The sequence below is a fragment of the Bos taurus genome, chromosome 9 (genome assembly GCF_002263795.3).
Source record: "Bos taurus isolate L1 Dominette 01449 registration number 42190680 breed Hereford chromosome 9, ARS-UCD2.0, whole genome shotgun sequence".
Taxonomy (NCBI): Eukaryota; Metazoa; Chordata; class Mammalia; order Artiodactyla; family Bovidae; genus Bos; species Bos taurus.
The window spans coordinates 80,551,268-80,570,520 of record NC_037336.1 but is presented as its reverse complement, the minus strand read 5'-3'; the positions used below and the strand labels follow the sequence as shown (position 1 = coordinate 80,570,520).

General features: G+C 40.9%; 1 protein-coding gene across 4 annotated transcripts in view; it reads right to left on the bottom strand.

Moving 5' to 3' along the window:
- AIG1 (androgen induced 1) overlaps positions 1–19,253 on the bottom strand; it is a 269,595-nt gene that overhangs the window by 207,503 nt on the left and 42,839 nt on the right. Inside the window, exon 2 of one of the 4 annotated variants that reach the window (XM_059889837.1) lies at positions 1,211–19,253. This exon is cut by the window's right edge and continues 15,684 nt beyond it. The gene's annotated coding sequence lies outside the window, so the exon portion shown is untranslated. 4 annotated transcript variants of the gene reach the window in all.

Genomic DNA, 19,253 nt, shown 5'->3' with positions numbered 1-19,253 from the left:
TCATTTTCTGAATGTTGAGTTTTAAGCCAACTTTTTCACTCTCCACTTTCACTTTCATCAAGAGGCTTTTGAGTTCCTCTTCACTTTCTGCCATAAGGGTGATGTCATCTGCATACCTGAGGTTATTGATATTTCTCCCAGCAATCTTGATTCCAGCTTGTGCTTCTTCCAGTCCAGCGTTTCTCATGATGTACTCTGCATATAAGTTAAATAAACAGGGTGACAATATACAGCCTTGATGAACTCCTTTTCCTATTTGGAACCAGTCTGTTGTTCCATGTCCAGTTCTAACTGTTGCTTCCTGACCTGCATACAAATTTCTCAAGAGGCAGGTCAGGTGGTCTGGTATTCCCATCTCTTGAAGAATTTTCCACTGTTTATTGTGATCCACACAGTCAGAGGCTTTGGCATAGTCAATAAAGAAGAAATAGATGTTTTTCTGGAACTCTCTTGCTTTTTCCATGATCCAGCAGATGTTGGCAATTTGATCTCTGGTTCCTCTGCCTTTTCTAAATCCAGCTTAAACATCAGGAAGTTCACGGTTCACATATTGCTGAAGCCTGGCTTGGAGAATTTTGAGCATTACTTTACTAGCGTGTGAGATGAGTGCAATTGTGCGGTAGTTTGAGCATTCTTTGGCATTGCCTTTCTTTGGGATTGGAATGAAAACTGACCTTTTCCAGTCCTGTGGCCACTGCTGAGTTTTCCAGATTTGCTGGCATATTGAGTACAGCACTTTCACAGCATCATCTTTCAGGATTTGGAATAGCTCGACTGGAATTTCATCACCTCCACTAGCTTTGTTCGTAGTGATGCTTTCTAAGGCCCACTTGACTTCACATTCCAGGATGTCTGGCTCTAGGTCAGTGAGCACACCATTGTGATTATCTGCGTCGTGAAGATCTTTTTTGTACAGTTCTTCTGTGTATTCTTGCCATCTCTTCTTAATATCTTCTGCTTCTGTTAGGTCCATACCATTTCTGTCCTTTATTAAGCTCATCTTTGCATGAAATGTTCCTTTGGTATCTCTGATTTTCTTGAAAAGATCCCTAGTCTTTCCCATTCTGTTGTTTTCCTCTATTTCTTTGCATCTCCATTACTGCCCTTCAAATAGGTTCATGGAGAGTAGATTCTAGTAGGAGAAAGGAGAGGATTAAAAAAAAAAATGTTGCTCCTTCACAAGCATCATTTTTTATATCCTACCCTTTCTCCCACTAGAATCTGATCTCAATGAGGCTAGTATTTGTTGTATAAGTTATTCACTGGTGATTCCCTGGTGCTCAACAAATACTTGCCAAATGAATGAATGAATGATTAAATTTTACCTCTTTTTGTCTTCTCACTTAGAAGACAGGAGCCTGCCCTGCTCAAAATCATTCAACAAGTATGTTTTGAAGGCTGGCTGTCAACCCGGGTCTTTTGATGAAAAGATGAAAAGCCCATCCTCTTTCTATTAAGACTTGCTAACTACCTTGTAATATGACTTCCCTGGTGGCTCAGATGGTAAAGAATCTGCCTGCAATGCAGGAGACCTGGGTTCAGTCCCTGGGTTGGAAAGATCCCCTCCAGAAGGGAATAGCTACCCACTCCAGTATTCTTGTCTGGAGAATTTCATGGACAGCGGAGCCTGGCAAGCTACAGTCTATGGGGCTGCAAAGAGTCAGACAGGACTCAGTGACTAACACATTACCATAGTCTTATCATTTCAGATAAGGAGTACCACCTCAGGCTTGGTTTTCTTACTGAAATGAAGTGAAGTCGCTCAGTTGTGTTTGACTCTTTGCAACCCCGTGGACTGTAGGCCACCAGGCTCCTCTGTCCATGGGATTCTCCGGGCAAGAATACTGGAACTGGTTGCCGTATCTACCAGTTCATGTCCCAGTGGAAGAGCATTAAAACATGTTCACTAAATATTGTAAAGTAATTAGCCTCCAATTAAAATAAATAAATTTAAATTAAAAATCAAAAAATAAAACTGACCCCCAAAAAAGAACTATAATAAAATAAATAAAAAGTACAGAGAAGAATTTTACCCAAAAAGGATGGTAACCACTTCTTGTCAAGATTGTGAACCCATCACGGATAAAGATTATATTTTATTCATTCCCCAGTCACCAGTGCTTGGTTCAGAGTTTAGAACTAGGCTGGAGCTAAACTTATGTTCAGTTAAGGAAGAGAACTGTATTAAGCTAACCCTAAGCAGGACCACTAGTTAACCAGAGATATTACTTTGCCAACAAAGGTCTGTCTAGTCAAGGCTATGGTTTTTCCAGTGGTCATGTATGGATGTGAGAGTTGGACTGTGAAGAAAGCTGAGCACCGAAGAATTGATGCTTTTGAACTGTGGTGTTGGAGAAGACTCTTGAGAGTCCCTTGGACTGCAAGGAGATCCAACCAATCCATTCTGAAGGAGATCAACCCTGGGATTTCTTTGGAAGGAATGATGCTAAAGCTGAAACTCCAGTACTTTGGCCACCTCATTCGAAGAGTTGACTCATTGGAAAAGACTCTGATGCTGGGAGGGATTTGGGGCAGGAGGAGAAGGGGATGACAGAGGATGAGATGGCTGGATGGCTTGATGGACGTGAGTCTAAGTGAACTCCGGGAGTTGGTGATGGACAGGGAGGCCTGGCCTGCTGCGATTCATGAGGTTGCAAAGAGTCGAACACAACTGAGCGACCAAACTGAACTGAACTGAACCAGGATCACTGAAGTGGCCAACTGAAAATGCTGACAGTGAAACTGACAGGTGTCATGGAATTCTGCCCTCTGCTCACTTGTGAAGTAGCCAGAGCGCCTGATGGGAACTCTACTGCTTTATGAATGAGGCAATAAATGAGGAAGGCTGAAGGCGCGTTCTTCAGCAAAAATTATATTCTTGGTCAGTAACACTGTGGTGAACCACAGGTGCTTACTTTGTGCCAAGACCTCTGCCTGGTGCTTAACAATCTTATTTAACCACCACAAGAGCCCTTTAAGATAGGATTGCACCACCATTTTACAAACTATAACTAAATAAATATGGGAGGTAGAGTGACTTCCTCAAACTCGTATACATTCCCGTATTATTGAGTCTTGGGATTAGACCTCTTGACTTCTATACAGTGCTTTTATTTATATACAAAAAAGCTATTATCTATACAAAAGATTCTTTTACATATGAAAGATAATAGACATTAAATTTACCTTGCCTTCCATGGTATAAATGAATGCAAATATTCTGATTCTGAAATTCACAGCCTTCTATTACATTTCCCCACATTCTTTTACATTTACTTAATTCTTATTTCAACACTGTAATAAGAATTCTTATTTCAACACTCCTCTGTTTGGGGAGTTCCAAACAGGTACAATATTTCAGGAGTATAATTTGAACAGATGAATCAAAAGTTTTTCAAATACTTTTAGAAATGCATCTTACTGGCTCACAGAAACTTACAGACAAGAACATTTATTTCACTGTAGTCCATATATTAACAATCTGGAAATGGTTAACCTGACCCAAATGACATATTTAAACCTTGAAGGAATGGGGGGATGTTTCTATATCCTTGAAATGTCATGTCTTTGAACAACAGTGAACAACTTGAGAAAATACTCACATAATCAATGTGAAAAACAAGTAACAGAAAGTAACCAGAGATGACTATAGTTAGTAATACTGTATTGCTTATTTGAAAGTTGCTAAGAGAAGGACATAACTGAGCGACTGAACTGAACTGAATTGAACTGAAGAGAAGGATCTCAAAAAAATTCTCATCACACACACACAAAGTAACCACAACCCTGAACACTGACTGTGTGCCAGGCACTGAGCTGAGCTCCCTCCTGACCCATCTCATTTAATCCTTACAAAAACCTCAGAAGCCAGAGACTCCAACAAACTTGATTTTACAGATTAAAGAATACTGGCCCAGAAAACTTTTATATAGAGCATGATCTCAGTTTATGTAAAACATACAAAGAAATAATGACCTAAAAATATAGTTTTTAGCCAGGATACTTGAAGCAGTTGATGGACATTTGACGTCCATTGATGGACACTACAAGGGGATATAGTACGCTGGGATACTATGTTCTAGTGATTGATAAGCAGGAAGCTGACATCCGCTGAAAATTATATCATAGTGTAACTAGCTTTTTCAAGTGGCAAAATACACACTTACAACCTGAACATTTTACTCAAATTATAACTTACTATGTCTAATCAGTAATCAAATAAAAACAGTGCTGGCTTCTTCCTATTTGCTTGTATTCTCTTTCCCTCCCTGCCACCACTTCCAATTTTGTGCATTTTCTTTCCCACATATTTTAAAGTGGAGTCAGAAAAGTTTTTTCCATTCATATTTCTGAGAACTTGCTGAAAACTTTTAAAGAAAACAGCAAGCTAAAGCATAAACAAGCATTAATATGTCAAAGTTTCTTGAAGTATTTCCCCTTAGGAATTACCTACCATTATTTTATACTACTTTTGCTGTTTTTCAGGAGAAAAAAACAAGCATTAAATTTACTATCCCTAGAAGAGTTTTGAAAAACATATGTTTTGATCGTTTAATTTGAAAATATACTTTCTATGAACTTCCCTGCTATTCAGGGCCATGAAGTAGATGAAGCAGTTACCTGTGTGTTTGGGTTAGTTGTTAAGCTGAGATTTTGTTTGCATCTAGATCAGGTTAGGAAAATGTTTACAGTGCATCTCTGTCCTAAGAGAACCTACAGAATCAACAAGTCCTAAGTACATACAGTGTGAAGGACACACATATTGAATTAGCCATGGGGGAAAAAATCTTTAAAAAAGGAAAAAAGGCATTTAAAATTGTGGCTACTGTACAGCCTGGACTACTACTTTCTGGAAGGAAACTGTAGATTTGTTAATATATGTAGAAACACATAGGGTAGAACCTGATTCTCCTACTTACCTCTTTCTAAAAGCTGTGATATTTATTTATGTGCTCACTGTTTCAAACCACTGTCATTTCATCGCAAGCAGAAAACTAGCTCACATCTATGTTTTGTAAATGTTTTTCCATCAACCTGGTATGCTTTTTAATTCCAGTCCACCGAGTCAACTATTATTTACCGTTTGAGACCCAGCTCCTCTCTCTCCTTGACAAAGTACAGCTGGAGGAAAGATATACACATTGATACTGAGATTTTATATTGTATATTGGTGTATCCTTGCATTTATGTCACTGGATTTAAGTATCTGTTTCTATCTGGCTGCCCCAGAAGACTGTGAGCTTAAGACTGGGAGCATAATGTTCTATCCATCTTTAGATCCTTAGGTTCAGTTCACCTGCTTGAGTATTCAGTTGCCCTTAGGAAAGTATTCTTTACACTCTGAACTTGTTCTCTTCTGTAAAATGGTCATAAGAATATATACCACACAGATTTACTGTGAAGACTCAGTGAGATCTTGCACATGGAAGTGCCTGCAACCTAGGTTGTCATGACTGCTGACTTGAATCTGAACCACTCCATCAGTTCAGTTCAGTTCAGTCACTCAGTCATGTCTGACTCTTTGTGACCACATGGACTGTAGCACACCAGGGTTCGCTGTCCATCAAAAACTCCCAGAGCTTACTCAAACTCATGTCCATCGAGTCAGTGATGTCATCCAACCATCTCATCCTCTGTTGTCCCCTTCTCCTCCCGCCTTCAATCTTTCCCACCACTCGTGACCCCATGGACTACAGCACACGAGGCTTCCCTGTCCCTCACCAACTCCTGGAGCTTACTCAAAACTCACATCCATCAAGTCGGTGATGCCATCCAACCATCTCATCCTCCATCGTCCCCTTCTCCTCCCGCCTTCAATTTTTCCCACCATTCCATGCATCGCTGCAACACATGTCAAAAGAGTAAGTCAGCAGACAGCAAAATGCCCAAGACCTAGATCCTCCATACATGATTACCAAACGAATAAATACAATGAACAGAAACCAAAGGGTGTAGACCAGTGGTTATTTGAGTTACAAGAACTTCAAGGATACGATGAAAGCTATGGCCTTTCTCCCCCTATGCACACATACTCAATTTTATGTGGAATTTCAGGGACTCTGCAAACCTCCTGAAGTTTAGTCATGGTCCCGCAAGTCGACAGGCATCAGTACAAGGCATTCAGTTCAGTTGCTCAGTCGTGTCTGACTCTTTGTGACCCCATGAACCTCAGCACACCGGGCACAAGGCCCTACTGAAGACAATCCCATATACAGACTAGATGACTCTGGTCCAGATTAATTCAGATTCCTTCTCTGACGGCTAGTGTGAGTTCACCCTGCACTGCATAAGGCTCTGGTCATTACCCTTGGGTCTGGAAGAATACCTATAGAACACTCAACCATGAAGTGTCCTCTCCTGGAATGTGGATGCAGGGAAACCAAAATGTAAAGATCCTGCTTTTCTGGATTGTTTTCTGTGATTTAACAGTATATCCGAAAAAAGAACCAGATGGAACCTTTCAAGGCTTTAGGTTTTTCTCATTCATTGTCAAGGCAAACATTTAGAAAGTCAGGGTGGACATCTGCCTCAAGTAGTGTTAGGGTTTTGGTCAGAGAGTTTCTGAGCACACAAAATAAGATGCTGATTTTCTTTCAAGTTTCCACTAATCTTAATGCATATACCTCTCCAATTAAAATACAGCTGAATGCATAGATCTCTGCATACAAACCTCATAATGTCTATTTACATGCTTCAATATCAACTGTAAATATTTTAACTCCCATACAGTCCTCGGATCCAACCAGTCCATTCTAAAGGAGATCAGCCCTGGTGTTCTTTGGAAGGAATGATGCTAAAGCTGAAACTCCAGTACTTTGGCCACCTCATGCAAAGAGTTGACTCATTGGAAAAGACTCTGATGCTGGGAGGGATTGGGGGCAGGAGGAGAAGGGGATGACAGAGAATAAGATGGCTGGATGGCATCACCAACTCGATGGACGTGAGTTTGAGTGAACTCTGGGAGATAGTGATGGACAGGGAGGCCTGGCATGCTGCAATTCATGGGGTCGCAAAGAGTCAGACACGACTGAGCGACTGAACTGAACTGAACTGATACAGTCCTCTTCATGTGGAGACCTGAGGGAACACTCAAAGGAGAGCAACTGGTCACATAGGCTGCAGGGCTGTCAGGAATTTTCCTGGAGATGATCTTTACTCGGTGGACTATTTCTCCACATGTAATTTCTCTAGAGATCCCTACTGTACACTTTAATAGAACTCTCTTGGACCCAGAATCAGGTGCTGCTTCTTCCTTGTTTTAAAAACACCTGTAACATGGTACACATCAAATCACACCATAACTATCTGTTGATGCTTCTATTTCTCCTTCTCTACTGTGGGAGCCCCATGGGCAGAGATAATGTCCTGCTCATCTGGGCACCCCCAGGGCTTAACACAGCGCTCATTTGTAAAAGCAGCCATGGAGGAGGAACACAAACATGAAAGGCATGTTCCTTGCCTTCAAGAAGTTCACAGTGGGGTGACCAAAATAGATAATCACGATGTAATTTAACAGAGTCCAGACTGGCAGGGGAAAATGAGATAAGGTCTCCCTAGAGTGTGTCCTATCTTGAGTTCTGGAGAATGAGTAGGAGGCGGTCCCCAGGAGGAGGGCGATGGATGAGGACAAGGGTGTGCCTGTTTGGGCAGAAGCAGCAGCGAGTGATAGAAGGAACTGCAAGCAATTCTGGAGAGCTAACATCAAGAGATGAGATAAGAGAAGCAGAAAGGAGCTCCAGTATGACTAGGTTTAGAACAACACGGTGAGGAGTTCGGCCTTTATGTCAAAGGAAAATCAGCGCCTCTGTACAATTTTCAATAGAGGAGCAGCATATTCAAGAGAGCTCACCCTAAGAGCAGATATAACAGACTAAAAAGTGAGAATACTGAAGGCAGAGGAGCCCGTGAGGAGGCTGTTTAGGAGGGCCACGTGTGAGCAAATGTGGAAACAAAAAAAAAGCAGTTGTTAATAATATTGAAGGAGTTTCCCAGGTGTTGCTGAGCTTAGTCGCTTCAGTCATATCCAACTCTTCGTGACCCCATGGACTATACAATCCATGGAATTCTCCAGGCCAGAATATGGGAGTGTGTAGCCTTTCCTTTCTCCAGGGGATATTCCCAACCCAGGGATCAAACTCAGGTCTCCTGTATTGCAGGTGGATTCTTTACCAGCTGAGCCACAAGGGAAGCCCAAGAACACTGGAATGGGTAGCCTATCCCTTCTCCAGGGGATCTTCCCAACCCAGGAATCGAACTGGGTGCTCCTGCATTGCAGGAAGATTCTTTACCAACTGAGCTATCAGGGAAGCTGGCCGTGTGCAAAACCAACATTTATGGGACAAAGAGAGCCTGGAAAATGGCCCAAGGAAGAATGTTAGAGAGGGAGGAGAAAGAGGCAAGGATGACGAGCATTAAGGAAGCCATGACAGAATAGTTCCACAGAGAAGGAATATTTCAATAACCTCAAATATTGAAAAGAAGCTGGAGGAACACAAATGTTTTCACTGAATCTGACAATGAGGAGGTTTTGTGTCTTGAATATAGTAATTTCAACAGACTTCAGGAATCAGGAACCAGTGTGAGAAGTGAGCTGGAGTTGAGACACTGAAATCAGGGAATAAGAAATATTCTTTCCCAAAGAATGTCTGGGAAAGGGAAGAAAAATAGACGAATAATTACAGGGACCCTAAGAGACTTCAACTCTGAAACAGTATGCTTTCACTGACTCATGAATGATTTATGAAATTTTGAAGTATTTTTTTACTTAATGGGAAATCTACTTGATAGTAAATCCAATGAATTTCTCCCTTACTCAGTCACCTGAATATTTTGATCATTAACGGTAAAATGTTTAATCTCTGGCAATTGGTGAAGAGAAGTCAAACATTTAGGAAGGAAGGTCCAGCATGTAATTTATTTGTTTAGAATGGGCCTTTGTTTAATGTCAATGAATGTGGTTCAGATACTTAAAATACACATTGGTTTCTTCATTCAACTATGCAATTACCCAAGGCAGTAAGTCAGTATGCTTTTCAATTCTCTGTCATTCTTCCCACACCCATCTGCTGCTTTTAAGATTTCCAGAGACTCCATCTGGACAAGACATACTGCATCTCACCTACCTCAAACCACCACCCAAAAAAACCCCACACCTCCTCTTCAAGGCACAAGGGCACTTCCTCTTTTCAGCTTCAAAATAGTTTCTCCATAACATTTTGCTTAAGGTTGTGAGTCTAAAGGAAGATTTTGCTTTTATACAAATTAGAAGCAGCTCTCAAACTACAAAGAAGGCACATTACCGGAAAAAAGCTAAAGAAAGATGTGTAAGACCACCACATAGAAAAACCACAAAACTTTACAGAGATAAGGTTAAAAGGAGCCCTAAAGAAATGGAGGAATATACTATGTTCCCAGAAGGTACAATATTACAAAATGTGAACTCTCCCTAAATTAATAGCACTCAATGTTATTTCAATTAACAACCTAATTTTTAATGTAAAAAAAAAAGGATGGCAAGCTGATTCTAAAATTAAATAGAAATGCAAAAGGCCAAGAGAAATCAAAACAATCTTTAAGCATAAAGTTGGAGGACTTACAGTATCAGATATCAAGATTTAATTTATGGCTATTGTAAGTGTGTGGCAAGAACAGATAAATAGACCAATAAGACAGAAGAGAATCCAGACACAGACCAACACATAACAGTCATCTAATATAGAATAAAGCTGCCACTGCCATTCTTTAGGTGAAAAAACAGACATCCATGTGAGAGAGAAGACTCCTACCTCACACCACACACCAAATTCACTACCAGATGGACCATAAATGTGAGATGTCAAATGACAAAACTAGAATATAGAATAGGGGAATATCTTCATGATCTTGGATTACATAGCTATTTCTTAAAAGGGCAAAAGTAATCATGTACAGCAGTGGAACAGATTAATAAAACGGCTTTGTTGAAAATAAGATTTTTTTTTTAATTGGAGGCTAATTACTTCACAATATTGTAGTGGTTTTTTGCCACACATTGACATGAATCGGCCATGGGTGTACATGTTTCAATTGCTCAAAAGATGCAGCGTACAGTTACGACAAGCAATATTTAAAAATATATATATTTGTAATACATGTACTTCTAAAATAGTATCAATTCAGATCAGTTCAGTCACTTAGTTGTGTCCGACTCTTTGCAAACCCATGGACTGCAGTACGTATGCCAGGCTTCCCTCTCCATCACCAACTCCCAGAGCTTACTCAAACTCATGTCCATTGAGTTGGTGATACCATCCAACCATCTCATCCTCTGTCATCCCCTTCTCCCACCTTCAATCTTTTCCAACATTAGGGTCTTTTCAAATGAGTCACTTTTTCGCATCAGGTGGCCAAAGGATTGGAGTTTCAGCTTCAGCATCAGTCCTTCCAATGAATATTCAGGACTGATTTCCTTTAGGAAGGACGGGTTGGATCCCCTCGCTGTCCAAGAGACTCTCAGAGTCTTCTCAAACACCACAGTTCAAAAGCATCAATTCTTCAGTGCTCAGCTTTATCTTTAGAGTCCAACTCTCACATCCATACATGACTACTGGAAAAACTATAGCTTTGACTAGATGGAACTTTGTTGGCAAAGTAATGTCTCTGCTTTTTAATATGCTAAGTTGGTCATAAATTTTCTTCCAAGGAGCAAGCGTCTTTTCATTTCATGGCTGCAATCACCATCTGCAGTGATTTTGGAGCCCTCAAAAAGAAAGTTTCTCACTGTTTCCACTGTTTCCCCATCTACGTACCATGAAGTGATGAGACTGGATGCCATGATCTTAGTTTCCTGAATGTTGAGTTTTAAGCCAACTTTTTCACTCTCTTCTTTCATTTTCATCAAAACGCTCTTTAGTTCTTTGTTTTTTGCCTAAGGGTGGTGTCATCTGCATATCTGAGGTTACTGATATTTCTTCCAGCACTCTTGATTTCAACTTGTGCTTCATCCAGCCCAGCATTTCCCATGATGTACTCTGTATATAAGTTAAATAAGCAGGGTGACAATATATAGCCTTGAGGTACTCCTTTTCCCATTTGGAACCAGGCTGTTGTTCCATGTCCAGTTCTAACTGTTGCTTCCTGACCTGTATACAGATTTCTCAAGAGGCAGGCCAGATGGTCTGGTATTCCCATCTCTTGAAGAATTTTCCACAGTTTGTTGTGATCCACACAGTCAAAGGCTTTGGCATAGTCAATAAAGTGCAGTAGATGTTTTTCTGGAACTCTTGTTTTTTCGATGATGCAGCAGATGTTGGCAATTTGATCTCTGGTTCCTCTGCCTTTTCTAAATCCAGCTTGAACATCTTGAAGTTTACAGTTCACATACTGTTGAAACCTAGCTTGGAGAATTTTGAGCATTACTTTGCTAGCGTGTGAGATAAGTGCAATTGTGCAGTAGTTTGAACATTCTTTGGCATTGCCTTTCTTTGGGAATGGAATAAAAACTGACCTTTTCCAGTCCTGTGGCCACTGCTGAGTTTTCCAAATTTGCTGGCATATTGAGTGCAGCACTTTCACAGCACCATCTTTCAGGATTTGAAATAGCTCAACTGGAATTCCATCACCTCCACTAGCTTTGTTCATAGTGATGCTTTCTAAGGCCCACTTGACTTCACATTCCAGGATGTCTGCTCTAGGTGAGTGATCATACCATCGTGATTATCTTGGTCATGAAGATCTTTTTTGTACAGTTCTTCTGTGTATTCTTGCCATCTCTTCTTAACATCTTCTGCTTCTGTTAGGTCCAGATCGTTTCTGTCCATTATTGTGCTCATCTTTGCATGAAATGTTCCCTTGGTATCTCTAATTTTCTTGAAGAGATCGCTAGTCTTTCCCATTCTGTTGTTTTCCTCTACATCTTTGCACTGATCACTGAGGAAGGCTTTCTTATTTTTCCTTGCTATTCTTTGGAATTCTGCATTCAAATAGGTATATTTTTCCTTTTCTCCTTTGCCTTTCACTTCTCTTCTTTTCTCAGCTATTTGTAAGGCCTCCTCAGACAACCATTTTGCCTTTTTGCATTTCTTTTTCTTGGGGATGGTCTTGATCACTGCCTCCTACAAAATGTCACGAAGCTCCATTCATAGTTCTTCAGGCACTCTATAAGATCTAATCCCCTGAATCTACTTCTCACTTCCACTGTATAATCATAAAGGATTTCATTTAGGTCATACCTGAATGGTCTCATGGTTTTCCCTACTTTCTTCAATTTCAGTCTGAATTTTTCAACAAGGAGTTCATGATCTGAGCCACAGTCAGCTCCCAGTCTTGTTTTTGATGACTTTATAGAGCTTCTCCATCTTTGGCTGCAAAGAATATAATCAGTCTGATTTCAGTACTGACCATCTGGTGATGTCCACGTGTAGTCATCTCTTGTGTTGTTGAAGGAGGGTGTTTGCTACGACCAGTGATAAAAAGTGTAAAAAGCCAGGCTCTGGTTCCCATCCAGCTGAAGTTGTTAAGTGAGAATTCTCTGAGCTGCCCTTCTAGTTGGTATTTCTAGAAACAGGTTAGATCAGTGAAAAGGGAAAGCAAGGAGTTCTATTTCGCTTGTTGTGCTATCAAATAGACACCACGAATGACCATCACAGTCAAAAAATCTGTTAGCCTTTGACCTGCTTTGTTTTGTACTCCAAGGCCAAATTTGCCTGGTACTCCAGGTGTTTCTTGACTTCCTACTTTTGCATTCCAGTCCCCTATAATGAAAAGGACATCTTTTGGGGGTGTTCATTCTAGAAGGTCTTGTAGGTCTTCACAGAACCATTCAACTTCAGCTTCTTCAGCATTAGTGGTCAGGGCATAGACTTAGATTACCGTGATATTGAATGTTTTGTCTTGGAAACAAAAAGAGATCATTCTGTTGTTTTTGAGATTGCATCCAAGTACTGCATTTCGGACTCTTTTGTTGACTATGAAGGCTACTCCATTTGTTCTAAGGAATTCTTGCCCACAGTAGTACATATAATGGTCATCTGAGTTAAATTCACCCATTCCAGTCCATTTTAGTTCATTGATTACTAAAACATTGATGTTCACTCTTGCCATCTCCTGTTTGATCATTTCCAATTTGTCTTGATTCATGGACCTAACATTCCAAGTTCCTATGCAATATTGCTCCTTATAGCATCAGACTTTACTTCCATCACCAGTCACATCCACAATAGAGTATTGTTTTTGCTTTGGCTCCCTCCCTTCATTCTTTCTGGAGTTATTTCTCCACTGATCTCCAATAGCATATTGGGCACCTACTGAACTTGGGAGTTCATCTTTCAGTGTCCTATCTTTTTGCCTTTTCATACTGTTCATGGGATTCTCAAGGCAAGAATACTGAAGTGGTTTGCCATTCCCTTCTCCAGCAGACCATGTTTTGTCAGAACTCTCTACCATGACCTGTCCATCCTGGGTGGCCCTACACAGCATGGTTCATAGTTTCAGTGAGTTAGACAATGAAATGGATATATACATATATTTTTTAAGCTTCCTACAAATCAAAAAAGAGAGAATATGTATTTTTTAATAGCAAAGGACTTTAACAGGCATTACATAAAAAAGGCTAGTGAAATTGTCAATAAGCAAATAAAAAACTTAACATTATTATTGATTAAATACATTAAAAGATAATGAAGTGTTAATTATAACCCTTCAGTTCAGTTCAGTGCAGTTCAGTTGCTCAGTCATATCCGACTCTTTGCGACCCCATGAATCACAGCACGCCAGGCCTCCCTGTCCATCACCAACTCTCGGAGTTCACTCAGACTCACGTCCATCGAGTCAGTGATGCCATCCAGCCATCTCATCCTCTGTCGTCCCCTTTTCCTCCTGCCTCCAATCCCTCACAGCATCAGAATCTTTTCCAATGAGTCAACTCTTCGCATGAGGTGGCCAAAGTATTAATTATAACCCTTAGAATAGCTAAATTAAAATAATAAAATAATATTTTAAAAATTGACACTACAAAGTGTTGGTAAAAACTGAAAGTGAAAGTTGCTCAGTTGTGCCTGACTCTTTGTGACTCCATGGGCTATATATACAGTCCATGGAATTCTCCAAGCCAGAATACTGGAGTGGGTAGCCTTTCCCTTCTCCAGGGGATCTTCCCAACCCAGGGATCAAACCCAGGTCTCCCGCATTGCAAGCAGATTCTTTACCAGCTGAGCCACAAGGGAAGCCCAAGAACACTGGATAGGGTAGCCTATCCCTTCTCCAGGGGATCTTCCCAACCTAGGAATTGAACCAGGATTTCCTGCATTGCAGGTAGATTATTTACCAAATGAGCTATCAGGGATGCCCTATGTGTGGGTGAAGACACAGAATAACTATAACTTTTAAACACTGCTGGCAGGAGTGTAAAAATTTGAAGCCACTCTGGAAAACTGTTAGGCAGTACCTACTAAGCTAAACATGGGTGTATTAACAGTTGATGTTAACCAAGCAATGCTACTCCTGGGCAAACACACTCATGCACCAAACACATGCACCAGCATATTCACCGATGCATTATTCCCAAAAGCTTAAAACGGAAACTAACCCCAAAGTGTGCCAGCAACAGAATGGAAGGTAAATTTTTAAATACCTAAAACAGAATCTTACAAGTAATGAAAAAGAAGAAATCACTGCTACATGTAAGCACATGGATGAATCATGTAGATTACAATACTGAGCAAGAAAAGCTAGACAGAAACCCTAGCACAAATGCATGATTCCATTTCCATAGAAACCAAGAAGAGGTAGCACTAGTCCATAGTGATGGAGGCCATGATAGTGGTTACCTCTGAGGAGGCGATGACAGGGAGGGGACACAGGCAACTTTGGACTGCTATTTGAGATCCTGATCTGGGCATTGGTTACACAGACATGTTCCCTTTGCAGAAGTTTTCTGAGGTACTCACATAAGATCTGTGCATTTCTCGGTATACCTGTTGTGTTTATAAAATAAATAAATGAGTTAACGTGTGAATAAATGCATATATACATGGGATATATTAAGGAGGTGTGGTCAAATGTATGGAATTATAGCATTCCACACTAATACATCTATGTGTGTTAGTCGCTCAGTCCTGTCCAACTCTTTGCGACCCCATGGACTGTAGCCCACCAGGCTTCTCTGTCCGTGGAATTCTCCAGGCAAGAATACTGGAGTGAATTGCCATTCTCTTCTCCAGAGAATACATCTATAGCCCCAGGGCTTAAAAGGCATTTCTAATAGTAAATATCTTAGAAAGTTAGATATCTATGAGTGTACCACATATGGTGACTCCCAGGTGGCACTAGTGGTTAAAAAACAAACAAACGCACCTGCTAATGCAGGAAACATAAGAGATGCAGGTTTGATCCCTAGGTCAGGAAATCTGCTGGAGGTGGGCATGACAACCCACTCCAGTATTCTTGCCTGGAGGATCCCATGGACAGAGGAGCCCAGCAGGCCACAGTCCACAGGATGCAAGGAGTCAGGCATGACGGAGTGACTCAGCACACTTGGCACACACATACATACCACATATATGTGTCTGTCTGAAACCGGCAAAGGCAAGTGTTAATATCCACACATACAGTTAAAAGTGTAATTTTATACCCAAGAGCCAGGCTCTGGGTCCCATCCAGCTGAAGTTGTTAAGTGAGAATTCTCTGAGCTGCCCTTCTAGTTGGTATTTCTAGAAACAGAGGTTAGATCAGTGAAAAGGGAAAGCAAGGAGTTCTATTTCGCTTGTTGTGCTATCAAATAGACACCACAAATGACCATCACAGTCAGAAGATGTTTTTCCTTCCAAGTTCTTTTGCTTGATCTTAGGTTTCTCAAGATACTGTCTTAAATTGAGTAAATTTTTCTTAAATGCTGTGTAGTAAGTGGGAAATCTTGCAGAAAATTTTTATCTTAACCACTTTTGGTAAAGTAAATCTGAAGTGTTTTTAAACTAGATCTGAGTCTAGAGCCTCTAATTCACATTACAATAATCTTACACAGCAAACATGGTAGACAAAAACCTTCATGGAGTCACCTGTGACCACATGGGATATGACCTTCCCTGTATTCTGAAACAAAACTGTAAATTGAGAGACACAATTCAGCGTGAAAGTTTTTGTGCAGCCATTGTGACAAGTCTAAATGTTTAAGCAAAATATATTTCTCCAGCTAAAACAACAATAATTCATGCAGATGAATTTTCAGAGGGAAGTCTTCTGTAAAAACCATGTTGTCCATCATCTGTATAACCAGACCATGAACCTAATGAAAGTGTTTGTTCTCTATTTCCCTCCTTTAGAAGAAACACAACTAAACAAACACAAAGAACCACAGAAACCAAAACACACAAAAGATGTGAAGTAGAAACATTTCCAGGTTATCATGATGTAAGGATATTTTAGTGATTCCCAAGTTTTCAGAAAAGATTTGTAACTCAGGAGTTCTAAGAACCAATATCACAGAAACTATATGCCTCTGATTAAGAGTTCTTCTCCCCTTCCCTGTGTCCTTCTGAGTCATCTCGTTCCCTCAGAGTCTTCAGTAAACCTCCTTCCCCTCTGCACTTTAGCCCCCTGAAAGAAAGGTTCAGCGCTAAGTAGATGGACGCTGGGGTGTCCACGCATGCCCAGTTGGCATAGTTTCATTGCTTGCACTTGGAAGCGGGCAAGTTTTCCAGTTTATTCTTGAGGACCTACATTTGCACTTCTAGTTTGAAAATATCTCAGTTCTTCACATATCACTAGAAATCAGTATAGCTAGTTCCCACAACCTAGATGATAGATGTCTAGTCTGTTTTAGATAGTTTTAGATAAGCTATCACTTTTGCTCTGTCTAGATAAATTGTCCATGCAGTTTATTTACTGATGAGACATCTCTACAATGTGTAGGCATCTTTATGCTGCAATGAATCTTTGACTTTATTTGTACATCAATAAAAAAAAAAACTGCTTTTTTCCCCTCAAAAAAATTCTTGACTGAATGTTTGACACAACCTATAGAAATTTTATCATAAAGGAAGGCTTTCCTATTGTTCAATCACCAACTTATGTCTGACTCTTCAAGACCCCATGGGACTGTAGCACGCCAGGACTCCCTGTCCCCCACATCTCCCAGAGTTTGCCCAAGCCACTGAGCTACCAGGGAAGCTACAGAAACTATAAAAATTGATATATTTAACTTTTAAAATAGAGAAATGCCTTAATTAAGTGCAGGAGTAGGATCTGGGGAGAAGCAGCAGCAATGAAAAAAAGCCACTCTGAACCTAAGCCAATGTCAAAAATAAACAGGAATAAGTTTGGGAACTAGGAGAACAGAATAATTCCTTTCCTAATTGAGAGTAATCCAAATGCTTATCAGTAGGAACCAGTATATTTACTTATACATTCAATAAATATTTCGGGCTTCTCTGGTGGCTCAGGTGAATTCCTGGGTTTGATTCCTGGGTCGGGAAGATCCCCTGCGGAAGGAAACGGCAACCCACTCCAGTATTCTTGCCTGAGAAATTCCATGGACAGAGGAGGCTGATGGGCTGCAATCCATCAGACTGCAAAGAGTCAGACAGTGACTAAACCACCATCACTACCAAGCGTGCTGCTTGACACTGTGTTATGGGATGAGGTTTTGGAAATGCCCAGATTGTAGCCCCTGACCTCAGTGAACGCAGGGTGAATTGGAAGAGACAGACAAGAAACAATAAAACATCTATTCATCTTCTAGTACCAAAAACGGAATGGCTTAAACAGCAAAAATATCTTGTCTCACAGTTCTGAAGGCTAGAAGTCCGAGATTAAGATGTTAGCAGCCTGGTTCCTCCTGAGGCCTGTGAGAGGAACACTGTATTATGCCTCTCCCCAACTCATGGTGGTTTCCTGGCCATCTCTGGCCTTCTTTGGCTGTAGAGGCATCATCCCAGTCTCTGCCCTCATCTTCAGAGTGCTCTCCCATGTGTGTGTTTGGGCAAAATTCTCCCTGTTTACAAGGATGCTGATCATGCTGGATGAGGGGCCCACCCTATGCTTCAGGATCTCAACTAATTACATCTTGCTGTTCAGTCACTCAGTCGTGTCCATCTCTTTGCTCCCCCATGTACTGCAGCACTCCAGGCTCCTCTGTCCTTCACCATCTCATGAATTTTGCCCAAATTCAGGTCCATTGAGTCAGTGATGCCATCCAACCACCTTATTCTCTGTCATCCCCTTCTCCTCCTGCCCTCAATCTTTCCCAGCATCACAGTCTTTTCCAATGAGTGGAATCAGGTGGCCGAAGTCCTGAAGCTTCAGCTTCGGCAACAGATTTCCAATGAATATTCAGGGTTGATTTCCTTTAGGATTGACTGGTTTGATCTCCTTGCTGTCTGGTTTCATTCTTAGGTACTGGATGTTAGGACCTCAACATTAGAATTTGTGCTGCATGCTAAGTCACTTCAGTCATGTCTGACTCTGTGTGACCCTATGGACTGTAGCCCAACAGGCTCCTCTGTCCAAGGGATTCTCTAAGCAAGAAGAATTTAGGGGCGGAGTGGGGCACAATTCAGTCCATCATTGTACAGAAAGAAAAGGCATTCAGTTTCACTGTACTCCCCTATCGGACTTTGGGGATCCTTGTAGAAAGGCTACCATTTCCTTAATGGCCTCCATTCCTACCACCTTTCCCCAAAAATCAACCTCCTGTTCCCACCATCTGCCCTGCTTGGAGGCTGGCTGCCTGTAGAGCTAAATTCTCAGGAATGACAACTACTGTGGCTGGTGTGCCCAAGAATTGGGAAGCTCTGTGAAGGTCCTCATGTTCTATTGAGGAAAGCTTCCAAAGCAAAGCCCTACGTCTGAACCCAGGCTACTGAAGTTTCAGAAAACAAATCAGAGAACTCAATAACACATTCCTCCACAGTAAATGATCCATTTCACTTGCATTGCCAATTCAAGGGTAGAATTGTGCTTGTGCACATGTTTTTTCTCTGGAGCTGTGGAAAGGATATTGACATGGTTTGACACTTTTCTCTCAGAAAAACGTACACTTTATAGTGTTTGTGGTCAACTTGAGGAAGCATTCCAGCTATCAACTCCTAGGCAAGTATTTTAGATTTAAGGAGGTAAGTGATATTAAAATTATGATACTCAACAGGTGGCTGTGCTTCCTGATTTTTTTTCTCTGAAGGTCTATGCTCTGATCGCTCACCATTCACAGCTTTATCAGTACCTTCACCTTGAACATGACTCACAGGTCATGCCTCTTCTGAATGGCATGGAGGACTCTGTCT